The sequence below is a fragment of the Macrotis lagotis genome, chromosome 8 (genome assembly GCF_037893015.1).
Source record: "Macrotis lagotis isolate mMagLag1 chromosome 8, bilby.v1.9.chrom.fasta, whole genome shotgun sequence".
In the NCBI taxonomy this organism is placed as follows: Eukaryota; Metazoa; Chordata; class Mammalia; order Peramelemorphia; family Peramelidae; genus Macrotis; species Macrotis lagotis.
The window spans coordinates 140,160,045-140,177,267 of record NC_133665.1 but is presented as its reverse complement, the minus strand read 5'-3'; positions in this window follow the sequence as shown (position 1 = coordinate 140,177,267).

Genomic DNA, 17,223 nt, shown 5'->3' with positions numbered 1-17,223 from the left:
AAGCAAACAGTGTTCATTCAGATTCTGTAGCTTTTTTTTTGTTTGTTTGTTTTGGCTTTTTCCTTCATCTGGATGTGGACGATATTGTCCATAATAGTCTCCCAAGGTTGTCCTAGCTCTCTGAACTGCTTAGAGGAGCTGCATACATCAAAGTTGATCAACTCACAATGTTGTTATTACTGTGTACAATTCTCTTGGTTCTGTTCCCTTCACTCAGAATCAATTCTTGTAATTCTTTCCATGCTCCTCTAAAGTCTGACCATTTATGTTTTCTTATAGAACAGTATTCCATAATCTTCACATACCTTAACTTGTTCAGACATTCCTCATTTGATAGGCATCCCCCTCAATTTCCAATTCTTTGCCATCACAGAAACAGCTGCTGTGAATATTTTGAAACATGTAGGACTTTTCCTGTTTTTATGATTTTTTCTGGATATAGGCCTAGTATTGGTATTGCTGGGTCAAAGGGTATGATCAATTTTATTGCTCTTTGGGCAGTTCCATTTTGCTCTTCCAAAATGCTTGGATCAATTCACAACTCCACCAATAATGTATCAATGTCCAAAACCGTCCACAATTTCTTCAACATTATTTTACCTTTAGCCAATCTGATAATTATGAGGTGGTACCTCATAGTTTTTAAATTTACATTTCTCTATTAGTTATGATTTGGAGCATTTTTTCATATGATTATATATAAAATTTTCTTTGTCTGAAAACTGCCAGTTCATATCCTTTGACCATTAATCAACTGGGGAATGGCTTTTTACTTTGTAAACTTGTTTTAATAATATATTTTAGAAATGAGACCTTTAACAGAACCTCTAGCTGTGAAAATTGTTACCCGGCTTTGTCTTCCTTTTAATCTTGGCAGCATTGGTTTTATTAGTGCAAAACCTTTTTTAACATAGTCAAAACATCCATTTTGCAATTTATAATGTACTCTATTTCTTGTTTGTTCATAAATTCCTTCTCTTTCCATGGATCTGTCAGGTTAATTGGTTTATGGTATTGCCCTTTATTTCTAAATCCTGTACCCACTTTGACCTTACTTTAGTATAGGGTGTGAGATGTGGGTCTATGCCTAGTTTTTGCCATACTATTTTCCAGTTTTCTCAACAATTATCTTTGAGTTTGTCAAACAATAGATTACAATAGTCATCAATTACTGTTTCTTTTGTACCTACCTAATCCACTGGTCCATTACTCTATTTCTAAATTAGCCTTTTGCTTTTTAGTATAATTTTACATGTGTAGAGCTAGGCTCTTTTTTTCATCAGTTTCCTTGATATTCTTGACCTTTTTGTTGCTCTAGATGAATCGTTACTATTTTGGTCTAGCTTGGTAAACTAGTTATTGGTAAGTTTAATTGCATGGCACTATAAATAATTTAATTTAGGAGAAATTGTCACTTTTATTATATTATATTATTTATATTAGCTCAACCTAACCATGAGCAATTGATATTTTTCCAGTTGTTTAAATCTGGTTTTATTTGTGTGAAAAGTGTTTTGTAATTGTGTTCACAGTTTCTGGGTTTATCTTGGAAGGTAGATTCCCAAGTATTTTATGTTGCCTACAGTTATTTAAATGGAATTTCTCTTTCTCTTGCCCTTGGGTTTTGTTGGTCATATATAGAAATTTGTGATGATTTATGTGGATTTCTTTTAGGCCTGCTACTTTGATAAATTTGTTGTTTCAAGAAGTTTTTTAAATGATTATCCAGGGTTCTCTAAGTACTATCATCTGCAAAGAGTGAAAGTTTTGCTTCCTCTTTGCCAGTTCTGATTCCTTCAATTTCTTTTTCATTTATTGCTAAAGCTAACATTACTAATACTATATTGAATAGTGACAGTGAGAGTGGGCATCCTTGTTTCACCCCTGATCTTATTGGAAAAGCTCCTAGTTTATCCTTATTAGATATAATATTGTTGATGGGGTTTTTTTCAGGATTTTGCAAGGCAAATGGGGTTGCCCAAGGCCACACAGCCAGGTAATTATTAAGTGTCTGAGGTTGGATTTGAACTCAGGTACTCTTGACTCCAGGGCTGGTGCTCTATCAACTGTGCCACCTAGTCACCCCTGTTGATGGTTTTAGATAGATACTGATTATTATTTTAAGGAAGACTCCATTTGTTCCTGTATTCTCTAGTGTTTTTAATAGGAATGGATGCTGTATTTTGTCAAAGATTTTCAGCATCTATTGAGATAATCAAATGATTTGATTTTGTTGCTGAGTTTTTTCCTAATATTGAATCATCCCTGCTGGCTTATATAAATTCTACTTGATCATGGTATATTATCCTAGTAATAATTTGCTTTAATTTTAAAAATTATTTTATTTAATTTTAATTTACTAAATTTTAATTTAAGATTTTTGCATCATTGTTCATTAGGGAGATTAGTCTAATTTTTTCTGACTCTTCCTAGTTTAGGTATCAGCACCATATTGATGTCATAAAAGAGATTTGGCAGAACTATTTTTAAAAATAATTTATTTAGAATTGGAATTAGTTGTTCCTTAAAAGTTTGGTAGAATTCACTTGTAAATCCATCTGGACCTGCAGACTTCTTCTTGGGAGTTTATTGATGATTTTTTCGATTTCTTTTTTTTTTTTCTGAAATGGGATTAAGTATTTTATTTCTTTTTCTGTCAATTCGGATATTTATATTTTTGTAAATATTCATCCATTCACTCAGGTTATCAAACTTATTGGCATACAATTGAGCAAAACAGCTCTGAATTATCTACTTAATCTCCTCCTCATTGATGGTGAGTTCCCCCTCTTCATTAATGATATTGGTAATTTGCTATTCTTTTTTTTTTAATCAGCTTAAACCATTATTGGTTTTTTTCATAAAACTTAATTTTTATTTATTAGATCAATGGCTTTCTTGCTTTCAATTTTATTAATTTCTCATTTGATTTTTCAGAATTTCTAATTAAGCATTTAGTTGGGGATCTTTAATTTGTTATTTTCCTAGGTTTTTAAATTCATATTAGCATTTAGAGATATAAAATTTTCCCAAAAATTGCTTTGGCAGCATCCCATAAATTTTGTTATGTCTCATTGCTATCATTTTCTTGGATGAAATGATTTTTTTTTAAATTTTTTAAATTTATTTATTTATTTATTTATATATTACTAAAATAGTCTTGTAAGAGTAAACATATTCCCCCCCTCTCCCCCCCAAATGAAAAACCTCACGAGAAATAAAGTTAAAGAGAAAAAAAATGCTGCAGTCTGTGTTCCAATATCATCAGCTCTGTCTCTGGGGTGGATCTTATTCTTTATAATAAGTACATCTGAGAAGCTACTTCCATATTTTTCCACAGTTGATATTGCTGATTATAATTCCCTCCTTCCATTCCTCCCCACTACCATTTATTATATTTTCTTTCTCCTTTCACTCTATTCCTTTTCAAAAGTGAGTTGTGGAGCAGCCGAGTGGCACAGTGGAGAGAGCACTGGCCCTGGGGCCAAGAGGCTCTGAGCCTACATCATACCCCAGAGACCCAGCAACCATCCATCCCCTTGGTCCCAGACATGCCACCCAATCCCACCACCTTGAAAAAAGTAAAAAAAGAAAATGTATTATATCTGATTACCCTCTCCCATGATCTACCCTCTCCTCTATCATCTACATCTCCCCCTCCCTTCCCCTGTCCCCTTTCTCCCATCCCTTCTTTTTCTTCTAGATTTCTATGCCCTGTGTGTATGTATGCAGACATTTTTCCTTTCTGAGTCATTTTTTTAATTTAATATTTATTCTCATTTTGTACAAATAATGTTTTTTATACATTAATAAAATATTTTTGTTTAAGAGTAAATGAAATACCCCCCCCATAAATATAGACTTGCTTGAGCAATAAAGGGGAGAGAAAAACATTAAAAAAATAGTAATAATTGTAGGTATGGCCAGGTGGCACAATGGACAGAGCACGAGCACTGGAGACATGAGCACCTGAGCCCACATCTGGCCCCGTACACCCAACAATCATCCAGCTGTGTGACATGCAAGCCACCTAAATCTCACTGCCCTGCAAAAACCAAAAAAAAGAAAAAAGACCCAAAATAAAATAAAATAGTAATAATAGTAGGGGTGGCTTGGTGGTGGACAGAGCATTGGCCCTTGAGCCAGGAGCACCCGGGTCCAAATCCGGCCTCAAACACCCAACGATCACCCTGCTATGCGGCCCCAGGCACCCCCCCCAAATAATAACAATAACAATAACAATAACAATAACAATAACAATAATAATAATAATAAAAATGTGCTTGAGTCTTTGTTCCAACACCAACAACTCTGTCATGGGTGGATCTCATTCTTTATGATAAGTCCATCACAAAAGTTACTTCCATATTTTTCTGCCATTGCTGATTGCAACTCCCTCCTTTTGTATTTCTCCACTACCATGTACTATATTTTCTCTCTCCTTTCACTCTGACTCTGCTGTAGGGTAGCTGAGTGGTGCAGCAGACAGATCCCAGGCTCTGGGGCCAAGAGGCCCTGAGCACCCCCCTTAGGCCCAGCATCCACCTGGCCCTATGGTCCCGGACAGGCCTTCCAATCCCAGCCCCTTGCAAGAAGTAAAAAAGAAAATGTGTTATATCTGACCACTCTCCCCCATGGTCCACCTCCTCCTCCATCACTCACATCACCCCCCTTCCCCCTGTCCCCCCCCTTCTTACTCCAGATGTCTATACCCCATTGAGTATATATATGCGGTTTCCCCTCCTAACCACCTCTGATGAGAGCAAAGATTCCCTCATTCCCCCTTGCCTTGCCCCCTTCCATAACATTGCAATAGCTCATTGTAATAAAGAAAAATCTTATTATATGAAATATCTTGGCCTATTCCCCCTCTCCTTTTTCTTTCTCCCATTACATTTTTTTTCTATTGACTCCATTTTTACACCATATTTTATCTTCAAATTCAGCTTTCTCCTGTGCTTCAACTATAAAAGCTCCCTCTACCTGATCTATTAACTGAGAAGCTTCATATGAGTATTATCAGTGTCATTTTTCTATGCATGAATACATGCAGTTCATCATCATTAAGTCCCTCATATTTTCCCCTTCTCCTCCAATCTCCATGCTTCACCTGAGTCCTGCATCTGAAGATCAAACCTCCTGTTCAGCTCTGGCCATTCCAAAAGGAACATTTGAAATTCCCCTGGTTCATTGAAAGTCCATCTTTTTCCCTGGAAGAGGACATTCAGCCTTGCTGGGTAGTTGATTCTTGGCTGCATTCTAAGCTCTTTTGCCTTCCGGTATATTAGCTGCTGCTAAGTCCTGTGTGATCCTGACTGCAGCCTGAGCCATTTCTGATGAGAATGAAGGCTCTCTCATTCCCCCCTCACCTTCCTCTCTTTCATACCATTGCAAAAGCTATTTTTTGACTCTTTTACATGAAACTTCTTAGTCTATTCTACCTCTCCTTTCCTTTGCTCCCAGTACATTTCCTTGTCACCCGTTGACTCCATTTTTACAACATATCTCCAAATTCAGCTCTCTCCTGTGCCTTGTCTATAAAAAAGCTCCTTCTAACTGCTCTAATAAATGAGAAGGTTCATATGAACATTATAAATATCTTTCCATGCAGGAATACACACAGTTCATAATCATTAAATCCTTCATAATTTACCCTTCTCATCCACCCTTTCTATGCTTCACCTGAGTCCTGTACTTGAAGGCCAAACTTTCTGTTCAGCTCTGGCAGTTTCAACAGGAACTTTCAAATTCCCATTTCACCGAAAGTCCATCTTTTCCCCTGGAAGAGGATGTTCACTTTTGTTGGGTAGTTGATTCTTGATTGCATTTCAAACTCTTTTGCCTTCCAGAATATCATATTCCAAGCCCTAAGAGCCCTTAATGTAGAAGCTGCTAAATCTTGTGTCATCCTGACTGTAGCTCCATGATATTTGAATTGTTTCATTCTGGCTACTTGTAGTATTTTCTCTTTGACTTGTGAGTTCTGGAATTTGACTAAACTATTCATGGGGGTTATTTTTTTGGATCCCTTTCAGGAGGAGATAGGTAGATTCTCTCAATTTCTGTTTTACCCTTTGCTTCTAGAATATCAGGGCAATTTTCTGTAGAAATTCTTTAAAGATGAAGTCAAGGTACTTTTACTGATCATGACTTTCAGACAGCCCAATAATTTTAAAATTGTCTCTCTTGGATCTGTTTTCCAGATCAGTTGCTTTTTCAATGAGATATTTCACATTTTCTGATAGTTTCTCATTCTTTTGGTATTGTGTTATTGTTTCTTGATTCCTTGCAAAATCATCATTTTCCTTTAGCTCCATTCTACATTTGATGTTGTTTTCTTCTGAGAGCATTCTTATTTTCTTTTCCATCTGGCCAGTTCTGCTTTTTAAGGCTTTTTTTTTCAAGGCAATGGGCTTAAGTGGCTTGCCCAAGGCCACACCTCTAGGTAATTATTAAGTGTCTGAGGTTGGATTTGAACCCAGGTACTCCTGACTCCAAGGCCGGTGCTCTATCTACTGCACCACCTAGCCTCCCCTTTTTAAGGCATTCTCATCTTTATTAACTTTATGGACTGCTTTTTCCTTTTGACTTAAACTGTTTTCCCCCTAAACTCTTTTTTTTGAATTTTACTTAAGGCAATGGGATTAAGTGACTTTCCCCAGGTCACACAGCTAGGCAATTATTAAGTGTCTGAGGCTGGATTGGAACTCAGATCCTCCTGATTCCAAGGTGGTACTCTATCCACTGTGCCACCTAGCTGCATGTGAAGTGGTTTTTAGCATGTTATTTTCTTCAGCATTTTTTTGGATCTCCTTCACCATGCTGCTGACTTGGTTTTCATGTCTTTCCTACATCTCTCTCATTTCTCTCCCAAATTTTCCTCTACATCCCTTACTTGATTTTCAAAATCTTTAATTTCTGTCATAGCCTGAGTCCAACTGCTATATTTCTTGGAATGATTTGGATACAGTCATCTTCTGAATATGTGCTTTGATTCTCCATGGGGTCAAAATAATTGTCTGTGGTCAGGATCCTTTTTTTTCTGTTTATTCATTTCCCCAGCCTGTGCCCTGGTCTTGGGGTATTTCCTGAGCTTTTGAGTATTACTGGGACACCCCAGCTAGAAACCCAGTTCCTTCAAGGCCTTATGAAAGGTTCTGACTACTCTCCTGGCCTATTGTTTCGGTCTGTGGATGACAATATGCACACCCCTCTACCCTGGAACTGTGAGGAAAGTCCCTGCTCTATGGCAATGGGGGACCCCAGACAGTGAACAGAGTCTGAATGTGGACAAAGCACCAGAGTCCTGTCCCAGAGACACAGGAGAGACCTCAACCATCTTTCCCCAATCCATGGGCTGAGTCCTGCTGAAACAACTGCTCAGCTACTCTCTGTCAGGCGGCTCTATGAGCCTGCTTCCATTTCCTAGGGCTGCACTGAGGACCACTTTGGCTCCCACTCACTCTTGGCAGAGGTTTCCCCACTGATCTTCCAAGTTGTGCTTTATGTTCCCTGGGTTGGCAGGTCAGGAAACTGCTTCTGCTACCAGGAGCTCATGCTCCCAGGGACCCAGGCGCCCCATGGACTGTTCCCAGAAGGCTGGAGCACCTTTGCTCTCAGGTGATGATCCTGATTGCACTGTTACCTTTTCAACCTCATGGAACAGGGACTTCCTACAATCTTCCAAGTTATCTTGGGTTAGAGAATTACCTCACTTGGATCTTTCTGTGAGTTCTGTCTCTTGAAAATTTAGTTGAGTCATAATTTTAAGGTTTTTGAAAGATTTTGAAGAGAGCTCCTAGGAAAGGCTGATTTCATGCCACCAAGATGTCTCTACATGAAATGATTATTTCTATGATTTTTTTTTGTTTGATCCACTCATTCTTTAAAATTAAGTCATTCAGTTTCCAATTGATTTTTGGTTTATCTTTCCTTTTTTAGATGCAATTTTTATTGCATTACGATCTAAAAAGTATACATTTATTATTTCTGCCTTTCTGCATTTGACTAAGTTTTATGCTTTAGTACATGGTCAATTTTGGTATAGGTGTCATATACTGCTGAGAAAAGGGTATATTCTTTCCTACTTCCTGAATTCTGTTTTCTCTAGGTCTATCATATCTAAGTTTTCTAGGATTTTATTCACCTTCTTAACTTCTTGGTTTTTTTTTTTTTGTGCTTAGATTTATCTAGTTCTGAGAAGAAGTTGAGATTCCCAATTGTAGTTTTGTCTGTCTCCTTGAAATTTTTTCAGCTTCTCCTCTAAGAACTTGGATGTTAGCCCATATATGTTTAATATATGGTGCTTTTTAAGAAGATAAAACTTCCTTCCTTCCTTATCCCTTTTTAATGAGATCTACTTTTTGTTTTTGTTTTGTCTGAGGTCAGGATTGCTACCCCTGATTTTTTTGCTTCAGCTGAAACATATTTTGCTCCAGTCTTTTACCTTTACCCTGTGTGTATCTGCTTTAAATGAGTTTCTTGTAAAAAATATGTTGTAGAATTTTGGTTTTTAATCCATTCTGCTATCTGCTTCCATTTTATGGGAGAGTTTATCCCACTCACCTTTACAGTTAAGATTACTTATATTTCCTTCCATGCTATCTTTCTGTATCCTTTCCTCTTACTCCTTCTCACCAATGTTTTGCTCCCTTTCCCCTTTAATTTTTAAAAATTTTAACTTTACTTTCACTTATACCTGTCTTCTGTTTTTCTTTCCCCCTCCCCCTTCTCTGTAGGGTGGGGATAGATTTCTAAACCCAACTGGGAATGTATGTTATTGCCTCTGTGCCAAATCTATGGCAATGGGGGTTAAGTAGAATTTACTCAGTGTTCACACATTCCCTTCTTTCCCTTATACTATAATAGATCTTTGTGCCTCTTCACCTGGTGCTCTTTATCCACTAACACATAGCCTTCTCCTATAATAGTCTTTTCCTTATGTTTTTATTGTTTTAACCACATCTTGTACTAACATCTCCTTTGTCAAAATATATTCCTTTTATCTGACCTGATCACTAAGTATCCTCCCCCTTCTGTCTTATTTGAAATACACTTCTCAAGAGTAATAAATCACATCAAATTTAATCACTTTATACCATACTCCCTTTTCTTTTCAAGTACCCTCTTAGACACACAATCATCAGGAACCAAAGTATCATGTAAAGCTAAATTCATTTCATTTATACTCCTCAACTCTCCACCCCACCCCAAGCATACTCCCTCCAAATGTAGTCAAAGTGACAAGCAAAGCAAAATCTCTTCATGATGTTTTCATGTCCAGTCCCTCTAAATATAAGCTCTCCTTTGGTCTCTACTGTACTCCATCCATAACTCTACAGCCCTCCCCAGTGAAAGTATTGGGTACACTCTTTCCCACTGTCCCTTTAGCACCCTAACCATAGTACTAAAGCCCTCATTAACTAAAATATAAGATCACTTTTTTATTTTATTATTTTTTAATTTACTTGTTATTCTCATTTTGTACAAATATTTTTCTTTACATTAATAAAATATACTTGTTTACAAGTAAACAAAATACCCCTCCCCCCACGAATATAGATAGACTTGCTTGGGCAAAAAAGCAAAGGGAGGAGAAAAAAATTAAAATTAAAAAAATAATAGTAATAATTGTAGGTATGGCCAGGTGGTGCAATGGACGAAGCATCAGCCCTGCAGCCACGAGCACCCGAGTCCATATCCAGCCTCATAAACCCAATAATCACCCAGCCATGTGACATGCAAGCCACCCGATCCCCACTGCCCTGCAAAAACCAATAAGAAGAAAAAAAAAGACCCAAAATAAAATAAGATAGTAATAATAGTAAGGGTGGCTGGGTGGCAGACAGAGCATTGGCCCTTGAGCCAGGAGCACCTGGGTCCGAATCCGGCCCCAGACACCCAAAGATCACCCTGCTATGTGGCCCCAGGCAGGCCACCCAGCCCCACTTGCCCTGCACCCTCCCCAAATAATAACAAAAAATGTTTCAGTCTTTGTTCCAACACCATCAGTTTGTGAGTGGATCACATTCTTTGTGATAAGTCCATCACAAAAGTTACTTCCATATTTTTCCAACGTTGCCATTGCTGATGTCAACTCCCTCCTTTCTTATTTCTCCACTACCATGTACTATATTTTCTCTCTCCTTTCACTCTGACTCTGCTGTAGGGTTGCTGAGTGGCGCAGCAGACAGATCCCTGGTCCTGGGGTCAAGAAGCCCTGAGCCCCCATACCACCCCTTAGGCCCAGAATCCACCTGGCCCTATGGTCCTGGGCAGGCCATCCAATCCCAGCTCCTTGCAAGAAGTAAAAAAGAAAATGTGTTATATCTGACCACTGTCCCCGCCATGGTCCATCCTCTCCTCCTTTATTCACATCCCCACCCCTTCCCCCTGCTCCCCCCCTCCTTCTTACTCCAGTTGTCTATACCCCATTGAGTATATTTGCTGTTTCCTCTCCTAGCCATCTCTGATGAGAGCAAAGGTTCCCTCATTCCCCCTTGCCTCCCCCTTCGATATCATTGCAATAGCTCATTGCAATAAAAAAAAAAAATCTTATTATGTGAAACATCTTGGACTATTCCCCTTCTCCTTTTTCTTTCTCCCATTCCATTTCCCTTTTTTCTTATTGACTCCATTTTTACACCATATTTTATCTTCGAATTCAGCTTTCTCCTGTGCTTCAACTATAAAAGCTCCTTCTACCTGCTCTATTAACTGAGATGGTTCATATGAATATTATCAGTACCATTTTTCTATACATGCAGTTCATCCTTAAGTCCCTCATATTTCCCCCCTCTCCTCCAATCTGCATGCTTCACCTGAGTCCTGTATCTGAAGATCAAACCTTCTGTTCAGCTCTGGCCATTCCAAAAGGAACCTTTGAAATTCCCTTGGTTCATTGAAAGTCCATCTTTTTCCCTGGAAGAGGACATTCAGCCTTGCTGGGTAGTTCATTCTTGGCTGCATTCTAAGCTCTTTTGCCTTCCGGTATATTGTATTCCAAGCCCTACAAGCTTCCAATGTAGCTGCTGCTAAGTCCTGTGTGATCCTGACTGCAGCTCCACGATATTTGAACTGTGTCCTTCTGGCTGCTTGTAATATTTTCTCTTTGACTTGGGAGTTCTGGACCTTGGCTATAATATTCCTGGGGGTTGGTTTTTTGGGATCTCTTTCTCGGGGGGATCGGTGGATTCTCTCCATTTCTATTTTGCCCTCTGCTTCTAGAATATCAGGGCAATTTTCCTGTAGTAATTCTTTGAAAATGATGTCAAGGCTCTTTTCCTGATCATGACTTTCAGGTATTCCAATAATTTTCAAATTATCTTTCCTAAGTCTGTTTTCTATATTAGTTGTTTTTTCAATGAGATTTCACATTTTCTTCTAATTTTTCATTTTTTTGGTTTTGAAGTATTGATTCCTGATTTCTGGTAAATTCATCAATCTCCCTGAATTCTATTCTTTGTCTGAAGGATTTGTTCTCCTCAGAGTGTTTTCTTATCTCTTTTTCCATCTGGCCAATTTTGCTTTTTAAAGCATTCTTCTCCTCAATAACTTTTTGAACTGTTTTATCCATTTGGCCTAAGCTGTTTTTTAACATGCTATTTTCTTCAGCATTTTTTTGGATTTCCTTGATTAAGCTGCTGACTTCATTTTCATGTTTTTCCTGCATCTCTCTCCTTTCTTTTCCCAGTTTTTCTTCCAACTCCCTCATTTGATTTTCAAAGTCTTTTTTGAGCTCTATCATAGCCTGAGTCCAATTTCTGTTTTTCTTGGAGTCTTTAGATGCAGAGGTTGTGCTTCCTCATCTTCAGACTGAGTATTTTGATCCTTCTTGGGCTCATTTGCAAAATATTTCTCAATGGTCTTCCTCTTGTTTCTTTGTTCATTTTCCCAGCCTAAGCCTGCTTTTTGGGGGTGCTTCCTGAGCTTTTGGGACACTCCCGCAAGGGTCTCAGTGTGTGAGGTTCTGTCCTCCCTCCTGGTCTGTGAATGAACATAAGTGCCCCCCCTCTGCCATGGGGCTGAGGTGGGGGGACCCTGTTGTTCTATTGGGGGGCTTAGACAGGGATCAGGATCTGAATGTGGTCAGAGCCCCAGAGTCCTGTTCCAGGGACAGAGGACAGAGCTCTGCAGTCTCTCTTCACTCCCCTCCCTCAGCTCAATGGGCTCATGCCCTGGGGGCTCCTGCTTACTGGCTCCACCTGCTTCTGTTTCCGGGTCTAGGATGCAGAAAGACCAAGCTGCTGGCTGTGTGCCCTGAGGGCTGGGCTCCACGTGTTTGCTCTGGCAGAGGTCCCCCCACTGTTCCTCCACTTTGTGCTGGTGCTCCCCGGGGTGCAGCTCAGGAGACTCCCCTGCTGCTGTGAGCTGAGGTTCCCAGCACCCTGGGGCTGCTTCTGGGAGGCTTAAGTTCTTTGGCTCTGGCGGGCCACCCCTCTGGCTGGCTGCCCCTCCGGCCCGGGGAGCAGAGCCTTTCTGCTCTTTTCCAGGTTACCTTGAGTAGAACTGCCTCACTGGGTCCCTTTGTGGGTTCTGTCTCTCGAAAGTTTAGTTAGAGTCCTTAGTTTATGAGTTTTTATCACAGAGCTCCTAATACTCGATCCTTTCATGTCGCCATCTTGGCTCTGCCCTAAAATCACTTTCTAATCTTTTGATATCCAACCCTTCTAAGTATGCTCCAACTCTCTGCCCTTATTGTATTACAAACACCTTTAGTTATCTAGTAAAGTAACTTCTGATTTAATTATGTATAGAGCCTCTAAGTTCTATAAGTACTGCTTCACCCTAAAGGTGTCCCTTAAGAACATTAGAATTGTAAGACATGGGAGATATTGGAATAGGACCACCCAGCATCGGGGTGCCTTCATTAGAGAAAAGTGCTAAACTCTATAAGCAAGGCAGAATTAAAGTAGCTCAAAGGAAATATGAGATACATAGGTTTAGAGTAACCATCCCAAGGGTTCACCTGGACTATTTATGCCCAACCTATGATAAAGCATTCTGAGCTCATACTGGTCTGATCAGTCACACTGGATGCACTGTTATTTGTCTCAAGAATAGTGATGTCATTTTGGTCTTTAAGAATGAAGGGCAAGAGCCAACCATACTCACATCCTCTAGGTATGATCTCCTCAACTGTATTCAACTCTTTAACTATCCTAAGAGGATTTAACTATCTTTAACTATCCCAAGAGTTACAAGTGTTAACTTCCTTTGTAGGGTTGTACATGGCTTAATGTTCTTGACTAATATTTGATTTTTTTCTTTTCTCATTTATCTTTTTATGCATCTCCTCAGTCTTGTATTTGAAGATTGAATGCTCTGTTCAGTTCTAGACTTTTTATCAGGAAATTGTGGAAGTCTTTTATTTCACCGAACATCCACCTTTTTCCCCTGGCAGAATATGCTGAATTTTGCAGGGAAGTAAATTCTTGGTTATAATCCAAGGTCTTTTGCCTTCTGAAATATCATATTTCAGGCCCTCTGATCCTTTTACTATTGAAACTGATCAGTTCAGTGTAATTCTGATTGTGCCTCCTTTGTATTTTAATTGCAGCATTTTTCTCCTTTGAGAATTCTGGAATTTGGCTATGATAATCCTAGTTTTTATCCTGGGGTCTCTTTCAGGAGGTGTTCCGTATATTCTTTCAAGGACTATTTTTCCTTCTTGATCTAGTATATTGGGACAGAGTTCCCTGAGAATTTCCTGAAAGATATTTTGCAGATGCTTTTTTTGATCTAAGCTTTCTAGTAGACCAATAATTTGCAAATTATCTCTTCTGGATCTATTTTTCAGATCATTTGTTTTTCCTGAAAGGTACTTCACATTTTCTTCAATTTTTCTGCCTTTTGATTTTTTTTGATGAAATCCTTTTTTTTTTGGCAAGGCAATGGGGTTAAGTGGCTTGCCCAAGGCCACACAGCTAGGTAAACATTAAGTGTCTGAGGCCAGATTTGAACTCAGGTACTCCTGACTCCAAGGCCAGTGCTCTATCCACTGCACCACCTAGCCATCCCTATTTTTACTTTTAAAAGAGTTGAATTTTAAGTCATTTTTCATAATTTTCCTGCATGACTTTCATTCCTTTTTTCTATTTTTCTTCTTCCTCTCTTATTTGGTTTTTTAAATTCTTCTTTTAAGCTTTTCTATGCTTTGAGTTCAATTCATAGACTCCTTTGAGACTTTCCATGTAGGTAATTTGTCACTGCTTTCTTCTTCTGAGATGGTATTTATCATCTCTATCTGCATAGTACTTTCTATGGTTAGCACTTTTTTAGGATTTTGTTTTGTTTTGGGGTTTTTTGCTGATTTTGATTGTTTTGAGCTCTGCTCTTGGGATATAGGTAGTATAGTACTGAACTTTTTTGTGCAGGGACTAGGGTTTTAGATTGACCACCAAATTGAAGAGCTACAGAGCCATTGTGCTCACCTCATTGCCATATGCCTGGACATATCTGAAATGAGCACAATGTCAGGAAACTGAACTGCTTCCATTTAAATTGTCTTAGGAATATTCTGACAATCATGGGGCAGGAGAAGATACCAGACACTTGAAGTCCTTTCTTGAGCTAAACTGCCTGGTATTCAAATGTTACTACAGAGAGAGGCAACTATGATGGGCTTGTTAGAATGCCAGACATACACTTGCCAAAAAAAATATTTTATGGGGAACTCACACAGGGTCAAGCCCTCACAAGGAGGTCAGAAGAACTTATTGTACAGCATGGGAGACATTGGCACAGGATCGCCCAGCATGGCATCGCAGAAGGGCTGTACTCTATGTGGAAGGCAGAATTGAAGCAAATCAAGGGTAACATGAGATACATAGATTTAGAGTAAGAACCTCAGGTGTTCGCATGAAGTATTTATACCCAACCTTGCATTCTGAACTTGTATCGGTCTGATCAGCCACAGTCAGATACGTTATAATTTGTCTCAAACTTAAAACGATTTGGTCTTCTTCAATAAAGGACAAGAACCAGCCATTATGAACCTAATCTATTCCACTCATCTACCACTCCATTTCTTAGCAAATACTAGATTGTTTTGATAATTACTACTTTGTACTATGCTGGGAAGGCCACCCTTCTTTCACATCTTTTATTCATTAATTCATTTGAAATTCTTGATCTTTTGTTTTTCCATATAAATTTTGTCATTTTCTTTTGAGCTCTATAAAATAATTTTTGATTGGTATGGCACTGAATAATTATATTAATTTAGGCAAATTGTCAATTTTGTTATAGTACTTAGGGCCTACCCATGAGCAGTTAATATTTTTCCAATTATTGAGATCTGACTTTGTGTGCAAAAAGTGTTTTGTAATTGTGTTCCTGGGATTATCTTGGCAGGTAGACTCCAAGGATTTTGTCTTGTTTACAGTTATTTTAAGTGGAATTTCTCTATCTCTCGCTGGAATCTTGTTGGTAATTTATAGACATGCTGATGATTTATGTTTTATGTTTATATTACATCCTGCAACTTTGCTTAAGTAATTAATCATTCCAACTAGTCATTTATTTAATTTGGTTTTTGAGTGGCAAGAGGGTTAAGTCACTTGGCCAAGATCACAAAGATAGCAAGTATCAATTATTTGAGGTTATATATGAACTCAAGTCTTCCTGGCTTCAGGGCAGTAGCTCTATCCACTATGCCACCTAACTGTTCCCTCATCTAGTTTTGAGTTGATTTTCTGGGATTCTCCAAGTATACCATTATATATCATCTGTAAAGAATGATATTTTGTTTTTTCATTGCTATTTTCTAATTTCTTTCATTTCCTTTTCTTCTCTTAATGCTATAGCTAACATTTCTAGTACAATACCGAATAACAGTGGTGATAATGGACATCCCTGTTTCATCTTTGATCTTATGGGGAAGGCTTCTAGCAAAAAATAATATTTGCTGTTGGTTTTAAATACTAATCATTTTAATGAAAGCTCCATTTATTTCTATTATTTTCTAGAGGTTTTAAATAGGAATGAATATTGTATTTTGTCAAAAGCTTTTTCAGCATCCATTCAGATAATCATATAATTTCTGTTGGTTTTGTTATTAATATGATTAATTGTACTGATTTTTCCTAATATTGAACTAGCCCTATGTTCCTGGTATAAATCCCCCATGCTCATTGTGTATGATCTTTGTGATATATTGCTAATATTTTATTTAAAATTTTTGCATTGATAATCATTAGAGAAATTGGTCTATAGTTGTCTCTCTATTTGCTTTTCCTGGTTTAGGTATCAGCACTATATTTATGTCATAAAAGGAATTTGGGGAACAGCTAAGTGGTAAAGTGGATAGAGCACTGGCCCTGGAGTCAGGAGGACCTGAGTTCAAATTCGGCTTCAGATACTTAGCTGTGTGACCTTAGACAAGTTACTTAACCCTATTGCCTTGCAAAAGACCAACCAAACAAAAAAAAAATAAAAAGAATTTGGTATGATTTCTTCTTTGCCAATTTAAATAGTTAACACTGGAACTAATTGTCCTTTAAATAATTTTTTGGTGTGAATCCATCCAGTCTGGGATTTGTTTCTTATGGAATTCATTGATAGTATCTTCAATTTTTTTCTAAAATAGGATTACTGAATATGTCCATTTTGAGGAAAATGGTACTTGGAAAAGGATATTTATACATTACATTCTTGGTGAAATTTCCCTACTCTAGTTGTGGTTGATGATGAAGCCATGATGATGCTCTGTTATTAACTAGAAGTCTTAAGAGTTACAGGATACCATAGGGAAAGTCAAAGGAAGAAACGGAGTTAAAAGGTATGGCATCTTGCCCCTCTGCCTATGTCAAGGGGTGACAAGGAGTTTTGTCAATCATACACCATTTGGAAGAGTCCTTTCAGTACCAAGACACTGTATGACCCAAGGCAGCCAGGAAGTAAGTCATAGTGTTGAGTTACTTAACACATTCCTGGAAAAATTCAGGGAAGCTCCAGGATGCATGATTCCCCAAAAAGCTCTTATAGGTCAATTCAACCTATACCACATGATAAACAAGTAAAAAGAGCTAAAGAACAAGAGAATGCTTGAATAAGATGGTACATACATTACAGATAGATTTGAAAGAATGGGAAGAGCTGGAAGGAATGAAATATTTTGGAAATGTAGTGCATGCAATTAACCCCCATCCTCTTCTTTATCTGTATGATGAAGTTTAGGTCACTCCTGAGGTCCCTTTGCTATAAATCTGAGAGACTAAATTA